We start from the raw sequence: 15,000 nt of genomic DNA, 5'->3' as shown, positions 1-15,000 counted from the left end.
GGTAAGAGACACCTGGGGGTGTGGGGGTGTATGTGTGTTCTCCATCCTCACCTGGGTAAGAGACACCTGGGGGTCTGGGTGTGTGTGTTCTCCATCCTCACCTGGGTAAGAGACACCTGGGGGTCTGGGTGTGTGTGTTCTCCATCCTCACCTGGGTAAGAGACACCTGGGGGTCTGGGTGTGTGTGTTCTCCATCCTCATCTGGGTAAGAGACACCTGGGGGGTCTGGGTGTGTGTTCTCCATCCTCACCTGGGTAAGAGACACCTGGGGGGTCTGGGTGTGTGTGTTCTCCATCCTCACCTGGGTAAGAGACACCTGGGGGGGTCTGGGGTGTGTGTGTTCTCCATCCTCACCTGGGTAAGAGACACCTGGGGGTCTGGGGGTGTGTGTTCTCCATCCTCACCTGGGTAAGAGACACCTGGGGGTCTGGGTGTGTGTTCTCCATCCTCACCTGGGTAAGAGACACCTGGGGGTCCGGGTGTGTGTGTGTGTTCTCCATCCTCACCTGGGTAAGAGACACCTGGGGGTTTGGGGTGTGTGTTCTCCATCCTCACCTGGGTAAGAGACACCTGGGGGGTGTCTGGGTGTGTGTGTGTGTGTTCTCCATCCTCACCTGGGTAAGAGACACCTGGGGGGTCTGGGTGTGTGTGTTCTCCATCCTCACCTGGGTAAGAGACACCTGGGGGGTCTGGGTGTGTGTGTTCTCCATCCTCACCTGGGTAAGAGACACCTGGGGGGGTCTGGGTGTGTGTGTTCTCCATCCTCACCTGGGTAAGAGACACCTGGGGGGTCTGGGTGTGTGTGTTCTCCATCCTCACCTGGGTAAGAGACACCTGGGGGTGTGTGTGTGTGTGTTCTCCATCCTCACCTGGGTAAGAGACACCTGGGGGGTCTGGGTGTGTGTGTGTGTGTTCTCCATCCTCACCTGGGTAAGAGACACCTGGGGGTCTGGGGGTGTGTGTTCTCCATCCTCACCTGGGTAAGAGACACCTGGGGGTCTGGGGTGTGTGTTCTCCATCCTCACCTGGGTAAGAGACACCTGGGGGGGGTCTGGGGTGTGTGTTCTCCATCCTCACCTGGGTAAGAGACACCTGGGGGGGGGGTCTGGGTGTGTGTGTTCTCCATCCTCACCTGGGTAAGAGACACCTGGGGGGGGGTGTGTGTTCTCCATCCTCACCTGGGTAAGAGACACCTGGGGGTCTGGGGGTGTGTGTTCTCCATCCTCACCTGGGTAAGAGACACCTGGGGGTCTGGGTGTGTGTGTTCTCCATCCTCACCTGGGTAAGAGACACCTGGGGTGTGTGTGTGTGTGTGTTCTCCATCCTCACCTGGGTAAGAGACACCTGGGGGTCTGGGTGTGTGTGTGTTCTCCATCCTCAGCTGGGTAAGAGACACCTGGGGGGTCTGGGGTGTGTGTTCTCCATCCTCACCTTGGTAAGAGACACCTGGGGGGTTTGGGGGTGTGTGTTCTCCATCCTCACCTGGGTAAGAGACACCTGGGGGTCTGGGTGTGTGTGTGTTCTCCATCCTCACCTGGGTAAGAGACACCTGGGGGGTCTGGGTGTGTGTGTGTGTGTGTGTGTGTGTGTGTGTGTGTGTGTGTGTGTGTGTGTGTGTGTGTGTGTGTGTGTGTGTGTGTGTGTGTGTGTGTGTGTGTGTGGGTAATGTGTGTGTGTGTAATGTGTGTGTGTGTGTGTAATGTGTGTGTGGTTGTGTGTGTGTGTGTGTAATGTGTGTGTGTGTAATGTGTGTGTGTGTAATGTGTGTGTGTGTGTGTGTGTGTGTGTGTGTGTGTGTGTGTGTGTGTGTGTGTGTGTGTGTGTGTGTGTGTGTGTGTGTGTGGGTGTGTGTGTGTAATGTGTGTGTGTGTAATGTGTGTGTGTGTGTGTGTAATGTGTGTGTGTGTGTAATGTGTGTGTGGGTGTGTGTGTGTGTAATGTGTGTGTAATGTGTGTGTGTGTGTAATGTGTGTGTAATGTGTGTGTGTAATGTGTGTGGGTGTAATGTGTGTGGTGTGTGTGTGTAATGTGTGTGTGTGTAATGTGTGTGTGTGTAATGTGTGTGTGTGTAATGTGTGTGTGTAATGTGTGTGTGTGTGTGTAATGTGTACCCAGAACAGTTTAGAACAGCCCCTGTCACCACTACCCAGAACAGCCCCTGTCACCACTGCCCAGAACAGCCCCTGTCACTACTACCCAGAACAGCCCCTGTCACTACTGCCCAGAACAGCCCCTGTCACTACTGCCCAGAACAGCCCCTGTCACTACTACCCAGAACAGCCCCTGTCACTACTACCCAGAACAGCCCCTGTCACCACTACCCAGAACAGCCCCTGTCACCACTACCCAGAACAGCCCCTGTCACCACTACCCAGAACAGCCCCTGTCACTACTACCCAGAACAGCCCCTGTCACCACTGCCCAGAACAGCCCCTGTCACTACTACCCAGAACAGCCCCTGTCACTACTGCCCAGAACAGCCCCTGTCACTACTGACCAGAACAGCCCCTGTCACTACTACCCAGAACAGCCCCTGTCACTACTACCCAGAACAGCCCCTGTCACTACTACCCAGAACAGCCCCTGTCACCACTACCCAGAACAGCCCCTGTCACCACTGCCCAGAACAGCCCCTGTCACTACTACCCAGAACAGCCCCTGTCACTACTGCCCAGAACAGCCCCTGTCACTACTGACCAGAACAGCCCCTGTCACTACTACCCAGAACAGCCCCTGTCACCACTGCCCAGAACAGCCCCTGTCACCACTACCCAGAACAGCGCCTGTCACTACTACCCAGAACAGCCCCTGTCACTACTACCCAGAACAGCCCCTGTCACTACTACCCAGAACAGCCCCTGTCACTACTACCCAGAACAGCCCCTGTCACTACTACCCAGAACAGCCCCTGTCACTACTACCCAGAACAGCCCCTGTCACTACTGACCAGAACAGCCCCTGTCACTACTACCCAGAACAGCCCATCACCACTACCCAGAACAGCCCCTGTCACCACTACCCAGAACAGCCCCTGTCACTACTGCCCAGAACAGCCCCTGTCACTACTGACCAGAACAGCCCCTGTCACTACTGACCAGAACAGCCCCTGTCACTACTACCCAGAACAGCCCCTGTCACCACTACCCAGAACAGCCGCTGTCACTACTGCCCAGAACAGCCCCTGTCACTACTACCCAGAACAGCCCCTGTCACTACTACCCAGAACAGCCCCTGTCACTACTACCCAGAACAGCCCCTGTCACTACTACCCAGAACAGCCCCTGTCACTACTGCCCAGAACAGCCCCTGTCACTACTGCCCAGAACAGCCCCTGTCACTACTACCCAGAACAGCCCCTGTCACTACTACCCAGAACAGCCCCTGTCACTACTACCCAGAACAGCCCCTGTCACTACTACCCAGAACAGCCCCTGTCACTACTACCCAGAACAGCCCCTGTCACTACTACCCAGAACAGCCCCTGTCACTACTACCCAGAACAGCTCCTGTCACCACTACCCAGAACAGCCCCTGTCACCCAGAACAGCCCCTGTCACTACTACCCAGAACAGCCCCTGTCACTACTGACCAGAACAGCCCCTGTCACTACTACCCAGAACAGCCCCTGTCACCACTACCCAGTACAGCCCCTGTCACTACTGACCAGAACAGCCCCTGTCACTACTACCCAGAACAGCCCCTGTCACTACTACCCAGAACAGACCCTGTCACCACTACCCAGAACAGCCCCTGTCACCACTACCCAGAACAGCCCCTGTCACTACTACCCAGAACAGCCCCTGTCACCACTACCCAGAACAGCCCGTCACCCAGAACAGCCCCTGTCACCACTACCCAGAACAGCCCGTCACCCAGAACAGCCCCTGTCACCACTACCCAGAACAGCCCCTGTCACCACTACCCAGAAGAGCCCCTGTCACTACTACCCAGAACAGCCCCTGTCACTACTGACCAGAACAGCCCCTGTCACTACTACCCAGAACAGCCCCTGTCACTACTACCCAGAACAGCCCCTGTCACTACTACCCAGAACAGCCCCTGTCACTACTACCCAGAACAGCCCCTGTCACTACTGCCCAGAACAGCCCCTGTCACTACTACCCAGAACAGCCCCTGTCACTACTACCCAGAACAGCCCCTGTCACCACTGCCCAGAACAGCCCCTGTCACTACTGACCAGAACAGCCCCTGTCACCACTACCCAGAACAGCCCCTGTCACTACTGCCCAGAACAGCCCCTGTCACTACTACCCAGAACAGCCCCTGTCACTACTACCCAGCACAGCCCCTGTCACCACTGCCCAGAACAGCCCCTGTCACTACTGACCAGAACAGCCCCTGTCACCACTGCCCAGAACAGCCCCTGTCACTACTGACCAGAACAGCCCCTGTCACTACTACCCAGAACAGCCCCTGTCACCACTACCCAGAACAGCCCCTGTCACTACTACCCAGAACAGCCCCTGTCACTACTACCCAGAACAGCCCCTGTCACCACTACCCAGAACAGCCCCTGTCACCACTACCCAGAACAGCCCCTGTCACTCCTACCCAGAACAGCCCCTGTCAACACTACCCAGAACAGCCCCTGTCACTCCTACCCAGAACAGCCCCTGTCACTACTACCCAGAACAGCCCCTGTCACTACTGCACACAACAGCCCCTGTCACTACTGCCCAGAACAGCCCCTGTCACTACTGCCCAGAACAGCCCCTGTCACTACTACCCAGAACAGCCCCTGTCACCACTACCCAGAACAGCCCCTGTCACTACTACCCAGAACAGCCCCTGTCACTACTACCCAGAACAGCCCCTGTCACCACTACCAAGAACAGCCCCTGTCACCACTACCCAGAACAGCCCCTGTCACTACTACCCAGAACAGCCCCTGTCCTACTACCCAGAACAGCACCTGTCACTACTACCCAGAACAGCCCCTGTCACTACTACCCAGAACAGCCCCTGTCACTACTACCCAGAACAGCCCCTGTCACTACTACCCAGAACAGCCCCTGTCACTACTACCCAGAACAGCCCCTGTCACTACTACCCAGAACAGCCCCTGTCACTACTACCCAGAACAGCCCCTGTCACTACTACCCAGAACAGCCCCTGTCACTACTACCCAGAACAGCCCCTGTCACTACTACCCAGAACAGCCCCTGTCACTACTACCCAGAACAGCCCCTGTCACCACAGAACAGCCCCAGAACAGCCCCTGTCACCACTACCCAGAACAGCCCCTGTCACTACTACCCAGAACAGCCCCTGTCACTACACCAGAACAGCCCCTGTCACCACTACTTCCAGAACAGCCCCTGTCACCACTACCCAGAACAGCCCCTGTCACTCCTACCCAGAACAGCCCCTGTCAACACTACCCAGAACAGCCCCTGTCACTCCTACCCAGAACAGCCCCTGTCACTACTACCCAGAACAGCCCCTGTCACTACTGCACACAACAGCCCCTGTCACTACTGCCCAGAACAGCCCCTGTCACTACTGCCCAGAACAGCCCCTGTCACTACTACCCAGAACAGCCCCTGTCACCACTACCCAGAACAGCCCCTGTCACTACTACCCAGAACAGCCCCTGTCACTACTACCCAGAACAGCCCCTGTCACTACTACCAAGAACAGCCCCTGTCACCACTACCCAGAACAGCCCCTGTCACTACTACCCAGAACAGCCCCTGTCACCACTACCCAGAACAGCCCCTGTCACCACTACCCAGAACAGCCCCTGTCACCACTACCCATAACAGCCCCTGTCACTACTACCCAGAACAGCCCCTGTCCTACTACCCAGAACAGCCCCTGTCACTACTACCCAGAACAGCCCCTGTCACTACTACCCAGAACAGCCCCTGTCACTACTACCCAGAACAGCCCCTGTCACTACTACCCAGAACAGCCCCTGTCACTACTACCCAGAACAGCCCCTGTCATTACTACCCAGAACAGCCCCTGTCACTACTACCCAGAACAGCCCCTGTCACTACTACCCAGAACAGCCCCTGTCACTACTACCCAGAACAGCCCCTGTCACTAGCCCCTGTCACCAGAACAGCCCCTGTCACTACTACCCAGAACAGCCCCTGTCACCACACCCAGAACAGCCCCTGTCACTACTACCCAGAACAGCCCCTGTCACTACTGACCAGAACAGCCCCTGTCACTACTACCCAGAACAGCCCCTGTCACCACTACCCAGTACAGCCCCTGTCACTACTACCCAGAACAGCCCCTGTCACTACTACCCAGAACAGACCCTGTCACCACTACCCAGAACAGCCCCTGTCACCACTACCCAGAACAGCCCCTGTCACTACTACCCAGAACAGCCCCTGTCACCACTACCCAGAACAGCCCGTCACCCAGAACAGCCCCTGTCACCACTACCCAGAACAGCCCGTCACCCAGAACAGCCCCTGTCACCACTACCCAGAACAGCCCCTGTCACCACTACCCAGAAGAGCCCCTGTCACTACTACCCAGAACAGCCCCTGTCACTACTGACCAGAACAGCCCCTGTCACTACTACCCAGAACAGCCCCTGTCACTACTACCCAGAACAGCCCCTGTCACTACTACCCAGAACAGCCCCTGTCACTACTACCCAGAACAGCCCCTGTCACTACTGCCCAGAACAGCCCCTGTCACTACTACCCAGAACAGCCCCTGTCACTACTACCCAGAACAGCCCCTGTCACCACTGCCCAGAACAGCCCCTGTCACTACTGACCAGAACAGCCCCTGTCACCACTACCCAGAACAGCCCCTGTCACTACTGCCCAGAACAGCCCCTGTCACTACTACCCAGAACAGCCCCTGTCACTACTACCCAGCACAGCCCCTGTCACCACTGCCCAGAACAGCCCCTGTCACTACTGACCAGAACAGCCCCTGTCACCACTGCCCAGAACAGCCCCTGTCACTACTGACCAGAACAGCCCCTGTCACTACTACCCAGAACAGCCCCTGTCACCACTACCCAGAACAGCCCCTGTCACTACTACCCAGAACAGCCCCTGTCACTACTACCCAGAACAGCCCCTGTCACCACTACCCAGAACAGCCCCTGTCACCACTACCCAGAACAGCCCCTGTCACTCCTACCCAGAACAGCCCCTGTCAACACTACCCAGAACAGCCCCTGTCACTCCTACCCAGAACAGCCCCTGTCACTACTGACCAGAACAGCCCCTGTCACTACTACCCACAACAGCCCCTGTCACTACTGCCCAGAACAGCCCCTGTCACTACTGCCCAGAACAGCCCCTGTCACTACTACCCAGAACAGCCCCTGTCACCACTACCCAGAACAGCCCCTGTCACTACTACCCAGAACAGCCCCTGTCACTACTACCCAGAACAGCCCCTGTCACCACTACCAAGAACAGCCCCTGTCACCACTACCCAGAACAGCCCCTGTCACTACTACCCAGAACAGCCCCTGTCACCACTACCCAGAACAGCCCCTGTCACCACTACCCAGAACAGCCCCTGTCACCACTACCCATAACAGCCCCTGTCACTACTACCCAGAACAGCCCCTGTCCTACTACCCAGAACAGCCCCTGTCACTACTACCCAGAACAGCCCCTGTCACTACTACCCAGAACAGCCCCTGTCACTACTACCCAGAACAGCCCCTGTCACTACTACCCAGAACAGCCCCTGTCACTACTACCCAGAACAGCCCCTGTCACTACTACCCAGAACAGCCCCTGTCACTACTACCCAGAACAGCCCCTGTCACTACTACCCAGAACAGCCCCTGTCACTACTACCCAGAACAGCCCCTGTCACTACTACCCAGAACAGCCCCTGTCACTACTACTGTCACCACTACCCAGAACAGCCCCAGAACAGCCCCTGTCACCACTACCCAGAACAGCCCTGTCACTACTACCCAGAACAGCCCCTGTCACTACTACCCAGAACAGCCCCTGTCACCACTACCCAGAACAGCCCCTGTCACCACTACCCAGAACAGCCCCTGTCACTCCTACCCAGAACAGCCCCTGTCAACACTACCCAGAACAGCCCCTGTCACTCCTACCCAGAACAGCCCCTGTCACTACTACCCAGAACAGCCCCTGTCACTACTGCACACAACAGCCCCTGTCACTACTGCCCAGAACAGCCCCTGTCACTACTGCCCAGAACAGCCCCTGTCACTACTACCCAGAACAGCCCCTGTCACCACTACCCAGAACAGCCCCTGTCACTACTACCCAGAACAGCCCCTGTCACTACTACCCAGAACAGCCCCTGTCACTACTAGAGTCAAGAACAGCCCCTGTCACCACTACCCAGAACAGCCCCTGTCACTACTACCCAGAACAGCCCCTGTCACTATCCAGTGGGCTGACTGTATTCCAGAACAGCCCCTGTCACCACTACCCAGAACAGCCCCTGTCACCACTACCCATAACAGCCCCTGTCACTACTACCCAGAACAGCCCTGTCCTACTACCCAGAACAGCCCCTGTCACTACTACTGTGGTCCCAGAACAGCCCCTGTCACTACTACCCAGAACAGCCCCTGTCACTACTACCCAGAACAGCCCCTGTCACTACTACCCAGAACAGCCCCTGTCACTACTACCCAGAACAGCCCCTGTCACTACTACCCAGAACAGCCCCTGTCACTACTACCCAGAACAGCCCCTGTCACTACTGTCCAGAACAGCCCCTGTCACTACTACCCAGAACAGCCCCTGTCACTACTACCCAGAACAGCCCCTGTCACTACTACCCAGAACAGCCCCTGTCACTACTACCCAGAACAGCCCCTGTCACCACTACCCAGAACAGCCCCTGTCACTACTACCCAGAACAGCCCCTGTCACTACTACCCAGAACAGCCCCTGTCACTACTACCCAGAACAGCCCCTGTCACTACACAAGTCAGTGGGCTGACTGTGGTCTGATAGGGGAGTCAGTGGGCTGACTGTGGTCTGATAGGGGTGTCAGTGGGCTGACTGTGATCTGATAGGGGAGTCAGTGGGCTGACTGTGATCTGATAGGGGTGTCAGTGGGCTGACTGTGGTCTGATAGGGGTGTCAGTGGACTGATTGTGATCTGATAGGGGTGTCAGTGGGCTGACTGTGGTCTGATAGGGGTGTCAGTGGGCTGACTGTGGTCTGATAGGGGAGTCAGTGGGCTGACTGTGGTCTGATAGGGGTGTCAGTGGGCTGACTGTGATCTGATAGGGGAGTCAGTGGGCTGGCTGTGGTCTGATAGGGGTGGGCTGACTGTGATCTGATAGGGGAGTCAGTGGGCTGACTGTATTCTGATAGGGGTGTTAGTGGGCTGACTGTGGTCTGATAGGGGTGGGCTGACTGTGGTCTGATAGGGGAGTCAGTGGGCTGACTGTGGGCTGACTGTGGTCTGATAGGGGAGTCAGTGGGCTGACTGTGATCTGATAGGGGTGTCAGTGGGCTGACTGTGATCTGATAGGGGAGTCAGTGGGCTGACTGTGGTCTGATAGGGGTGGGCTGACTGTGGTCTGATAGGGGTGTCAGTGGGCTGACTGTGGTCTGATAGGGGAGTCAGTGGGCTGACTGTGGTCTGATAGGGGTGTCAATGGGCTAACTGTGGTCTGATAGGGGAGTCAGTGGGCTGACTGTGGTCTGATAGGGGTGGGCTGACTGTGGTCTGATAGGGGTGTCAGTGGGCTGACTGTGGTCTGATAGGGGTGTCAGTGGGCTGACTGTGGTCTGATAGGGGTGGGCTGACTGTGGTCTGATAGGGGTGTCAGTGGGCTGACTGTGGTCTGATAGGGGAGTCAGTGGCCTGACTGTGGTCTGATAGGGGGCTGACTGATCTGATAGGGGTGTCAGTGGGCTGACTGTGGTCTGATAGGGGTGTCAGTGGGCTGACTGTGATCTGATAGGGGTGTCAGTGGGCTGACTGTGGTCTGATAGGGGAGTCAGTGGGCTGACTGTGGTCTGATAGGGGAGTCAGTGGGCTGACTGTGGTCTTATAGGGGTGACAGTGGGCTGACTGTGATCTGATAGGGGTGTCAGTGGGCTGACTGTGGTCTGATAGGGGAGTCAGTGGGCTGGCTGTGGTCTGATAGGGGTGGGCTGACTGTGATCTGATAGGGGAGTCAGTGGGCTGACTGTATTCTGATAGGGGTGTTAGTGGGCTGACTGTGGTCTGATAGGGGTGGGCTGACTGTGGTCTGATAGGGGAGTCAGTGGGCTGACTGTGGGCTGACTGTGGTCTGATAGGGGAGTCAGTGGGCTGACTGTGATCTGATAGGGGTGTCAGTGGGCTGACTGTGATCTGATAGGGGAGTCAGTGGGCTGACTGTGGTCTGATAGGGGTGGGCTGACTGTGGTCTGATAGGGGTGTCAGTGGGCTGACTGTGGTCTGATAGGGGAGTCAGTGAGCTGACTGTGGTCTGATAGGGGTGTCAGTGGGCTGACTGTGATCTGATAGGGGTGTCAGTGGGCTGACTGGTCTGATAGGGGTGTCAGTGGGCTGACTGTGGTCTGATAGGGGTGGGCTGACTGTGGTCTGATAGGGGTGTCAATGGACTGACTGGTCTGATAGGGGTGTCAGTGGGCTGACTTGTGGTCTGATAGGGGTGTCAGTGGGCTGACTGTGATCTGATAGGGGTGTCAGTGGGCTGACTGTGGTCTGATAGGGGAGTCAGTGGGCTGACTGTGGTCTGATAGGGGAGTCAGTGGGCTGACTAGTCTGATAGGGGTGTCAGTGGGCTGACTGTGATCTGATAGGGGTGTCAGTGGGCTGACTGTGGTCTGATAGGGGTGTCAGTGGACTGACTGTGTTCTGATAGGGGTGTCAGTGGGCTGACTGTGGTCTGATAGGGGTGGGCTGACTGTGGTCTGATAGGGGAGTCAGTGGGCTGACTGTGGGCTGACTGTGGTCTGATAGGGGAGTCAGTGGGCTTACTGTGATCTGATAGGGGTGTCAGTGGGCTGACTGTGATCTGATAGGGGAGTCAGTGGGCTGACTGTGGTCTGATAGGGGTGGGCTGACTGTGGTCTGATAGGGGTGTCAGTGGGCTGACTGTGGTCTGATAGGGGAGTCAGTGGGCTGACTGTGGTCTGATAGGGGTGTCAGTGGGCTGACTGTGGTCTGATAGGGGAGTCAGTGGGCTGACTGTGGTCTGATAGGGGTGTCAGTGGGCTGACTGTGGTCTGATAGGGGAGTCAGTGGGCTGACTGTGGTCTGATAGGGGAGTCAGTGGGCTGACTGTGGTCTGATAGGGGAGTCAGTGGGCTGACTGTGGTCTGATAGGGGTGGGCTGACTGTGGTCTGATAGGGGTGTCAGTGGGCTGACTGTGATCTGATAGGGGAGTCAGTGGGGTGGGGAGTCAGTGGGCTGACTGTGGTCTGATAGGGGTGGGCTGACTGTGGTCTGATAGGGGTGTCAATGGACTGACTGTGAACGCACTGAGAGACTCTGGGTTGAGGTCAGTGATAAAGTAGTCTACAGTACTACTGCCAAGAGATGAGCTGTAGGTGTACCTACCCTAGGAGGCCCCTCGAAGCTTTGACTATGAACAGACCCAGAGATGAGCTGTAGGTGTACCTACCCTAGGAGGCCCCTCGAAGCTTTGACTATGTACAGACCCAGAGATGAGCTGTAGGTGTACCTACCCTAGGAGGCCCCTCGAAGCGTTGACTATGAACAGACCCAGAGATGAGCTGTAGGTGTACCTACCCTAGGAGGCCCCTCCTACCGTTGACTATGTACAGACCCAGAGCTGCAGGATGAGCTGTAGGTGTACCTACCCTAGGAGGCCCCTCCTACCGTTGACTATGAACAGACCCAGAGCTGCAGGAGTTGTGACCCTCCTACCGTTGACTATGAACAGACCCAGAGCTGCAGGAGTTGTGACCCGGACTATGAACAGACCCAGAGCTGCAGGAGTTGTGACCGTTGACTATGAACAGACCCAGAGCTGCAGGAGTTGTGGCCGTTGACTATGAACAGACCCAGAGCTGTAGGAGTTGTGGCCGTTGACTATGAACAGACCCAGAGCTGCAGGAGTTGTGACCCTCCTACCGTTGACTATGAACAGACCCAGAGCTGCAGGAGTTGTGGCCGTTGACTATGAACAGACCCAGAGCTGCAGGAGTTGTGGCCCGTTGACTATGAACAGACCCAGAGGTGCAGGAGTTGTGGCCCGTTGACTATGAACAGACCCAGAGCTGCAGGAGTTGTGACCCTCCTACCGTTGACTATGAACAGACCCAGAGCTGCAGGAGTTGTGACCGTTGACTATGAACAGACCCAGAGCTGCAGGAGTTGTGGCCGTTGACTATGAACAGACCCAGAGCTGCAGGAGTTGTGACCGTTGACTATGAACAGACCCAGAGGTGCAGGAGTTGTGGCCCGTTGACTATGAACAGACCCAGAGCTGCAGGAGTTGTGACCCTCCTACCGTTGACTATGAACAGACCCAGAGCTGCAGGAGTTGTGACCCTCCTACCGTTGACTATGAACAGACCCAGAGCTGCAGGAGTTGTGACCGTTGACTATGAACAGACCCAGAGCTGCAGGAGTTGTGGCCCGTTGACTATGAACAGACCCAGAGGTGCAGGAGTTGTGACCGTTGACTATGAACAGACCCAGAGCTGCAGGAGTTGTGACTTGTTTTTTGTTGTTTTTGTTAATTATGTTGTCGTTGTGTCTAGAGTGACAAATCTGAGGAGGGAATGCTGTCCCTTACCTAAGAGAAACTCCTGTTTTTAGCTAGGAAGCTCTAACACCTGACCTCTAACACCTAACCTCTAACACCTAACCTCTAACACCTAACCTCTGACACCTAACCTCTGACACCTAACCTCTGACACCTAACCTCTAACACCTAACCTCTAACACCTAACCTCTAACACCTAACCTCTAACCTAACCTCTAACACCTAACCTCTGACCTCTAGCATCTAACCTCTAACACCTAACCTCTAACACCTAACCTCTAACACCTAACCTCTAACACCTAACCTCTAACACCTAACCTCTAACCCCTGACCTCTAACCTCTGACCTCTAACACCTAACCTCTAACACCTAACCTCTAACCCCTAACCTCTAACCTCTTACCTCTAACACCTAACCTCTAACACCTAACCTCTAACACCTAACCTCTGACACCTAACCTCTGACACCTAACCTCTGACCTCTAGCATCTAACCTCTAACACCTAACCTCTAACACCTAACCTCTGACCTCTAGCATCTGACCTCTAACACCTAACCTCTAACCCTTAACCTCTGACTCCAGGCTGCTGTTTTTATCTAGGAAGCTCGAACACCTAACCTCTGACCTCTAGCATCTAACCTCTAACACCTGACCTCTGACCTCTAGCATCTAACACCCAACCTCTAACACCTAACCTCTGACACCTAACCTCTGACCTCTAGCATCTAACCTCTAACACCTAACCTCTAACACCCAACCTCTAACACCTAACCTCTGACACCTAACCTCTAACACCTAACCTCTAACACCTAACCTCTAACACCCAACCTCTAACACCTAACCTCTGACCTCTAGCATCTAACCTCTAACACCTAATCTCTAACACCTAACCTCTAACACCTAACCTCTAACACCCAACCTCTAACACCTAACCTCTGACCTCTAGCATCTAACCTCTAACACCTACCTCTAACACCTAACCTCTGACCTCTAGCATCTAACCTCTAACATCTAACCTCTAACACCTAACCTCTAACCTCTAACCCCTAACCTCTAACACCTAACCTCTAACACCTAACCTCTAGCACCTAACCTCTAGCACCCTAGCACCTAACCTCTAGCACCTAACCTCTGACCTCTAGCACCTAACCTCTGACCTCTAGCACCTAACCTCTAACACCTAACCTCTAACACCCAACCTCTAACACCTAAACTAGCATCTCTGACCTGACCTCTCCTCTAGCACACCTAACCTCTAACACTAACCTCTAACCTCTGACCCAACCTCTAACACCCAACCTCTAACACCTAACCTCTGACCTCTAGCATCTAACCTCTAACACCTAACCTCTAACACCTAACCTCTGACCTCTAGCATCTAACCTCTAACACCTAACCTCTAACACCTAACCTCTAACCTCTGACCTCTAACCCCTAACCTCTAACACCTAACCTCTAACACCTAACCTCTAACACCTAACCTCTAACACCTAACCTCTGTCCTCTAGCACCTAACCTCTAGCACCTAACCTCTAACCCCTAACCTCTAACACCTAACCTCTAACACCTAACCTCTAACCCTTAACCTCTGACTCCAGGCTGCTGTTTTTAGCTAGGAAGCTCTAACACCTAACATCTAACCTCTGACTCCAGGCTGCTGTTTTTAGCTAGGAAGCTCTAACACCTAACCTCTAACACCTAACCTCTGACACCTAACCTCTGACACCTAACCTCTGACACCTAACCTCTGACTCCAGGCTGCTGTTTTTAGCTAGGAAGCTCTAACACCTAACCTCTAACACCTAACCTCTAACACCTAACCTCTAACCTCTGACTCCAGGCTGCTGTTTTTAGCTAGGAAGCTCTAACACCTAACCTCTAACCCCTAACCTCTGACTCCAGGCTGCTGTTTTTAGCTAGGAAGCTCTAACACCTAACATCTAACCTCTGACTCCAGGCTGCTGTTTTTAGCTAGGAAGCTCTAACACCTAACCTCTAACACCTAACCTCTGACACCTAACCTCTGACACCTAACCTCTAACACCTAACCTCTGACACCTAACCTCTAACACCTAACCTCTAACCCTTAACCTCTAACCCTTAACCTCTGACTCCAGGCTGCTGTTTTTAGCTAGGAAGCTCTAACACCTAACCTCTAACACCTAACCTCTGACCTCTAGCACCTAACCTCTAGCACCTAACCTCTAACCCCTAACCTCTAACACCTAACCTCTAACACCTAACCTCTAACCCCTAACCTCTGACTCCAGGCTGCTGTTTTTAGCTAGGA

General features: G+C 55.0%; 1 protein-coding gene across 1 annotated transcript in view; it reads left to right on the top strand.

Moving 5' to 3' along the window:
• LOC135559946 (synaptogyrin-3-like) overlaps positions 1 to 15,000 on the top strand; it is a 29,689-nt gene that overhangs the window by 12,968 nt on the left and 1,721 nt on the right. The window lies entirely within an intron of this gene.

This window comes from Oncorhynchus nerka, linkage group LG15 (assembly GCF_034236695.1).
Source record: "Oncorhynchus nerka isolate Pitt River linkage group LG15, Oner_Uvic_2.0, whole genome shotgun sequence".
Taxonomy (NCBI): domain Eukaryota; kingdom Metazoa; phylum Chordata; class Actinopteri; order Salmoniformes; family Salmonidae; genus Oncorhynchus; species Oncorhynchus nerka.
Note: the sequence above shows the minus strand (reverse complement) of the source record. Positions and strands in the feature narration are given on the sequence as shown.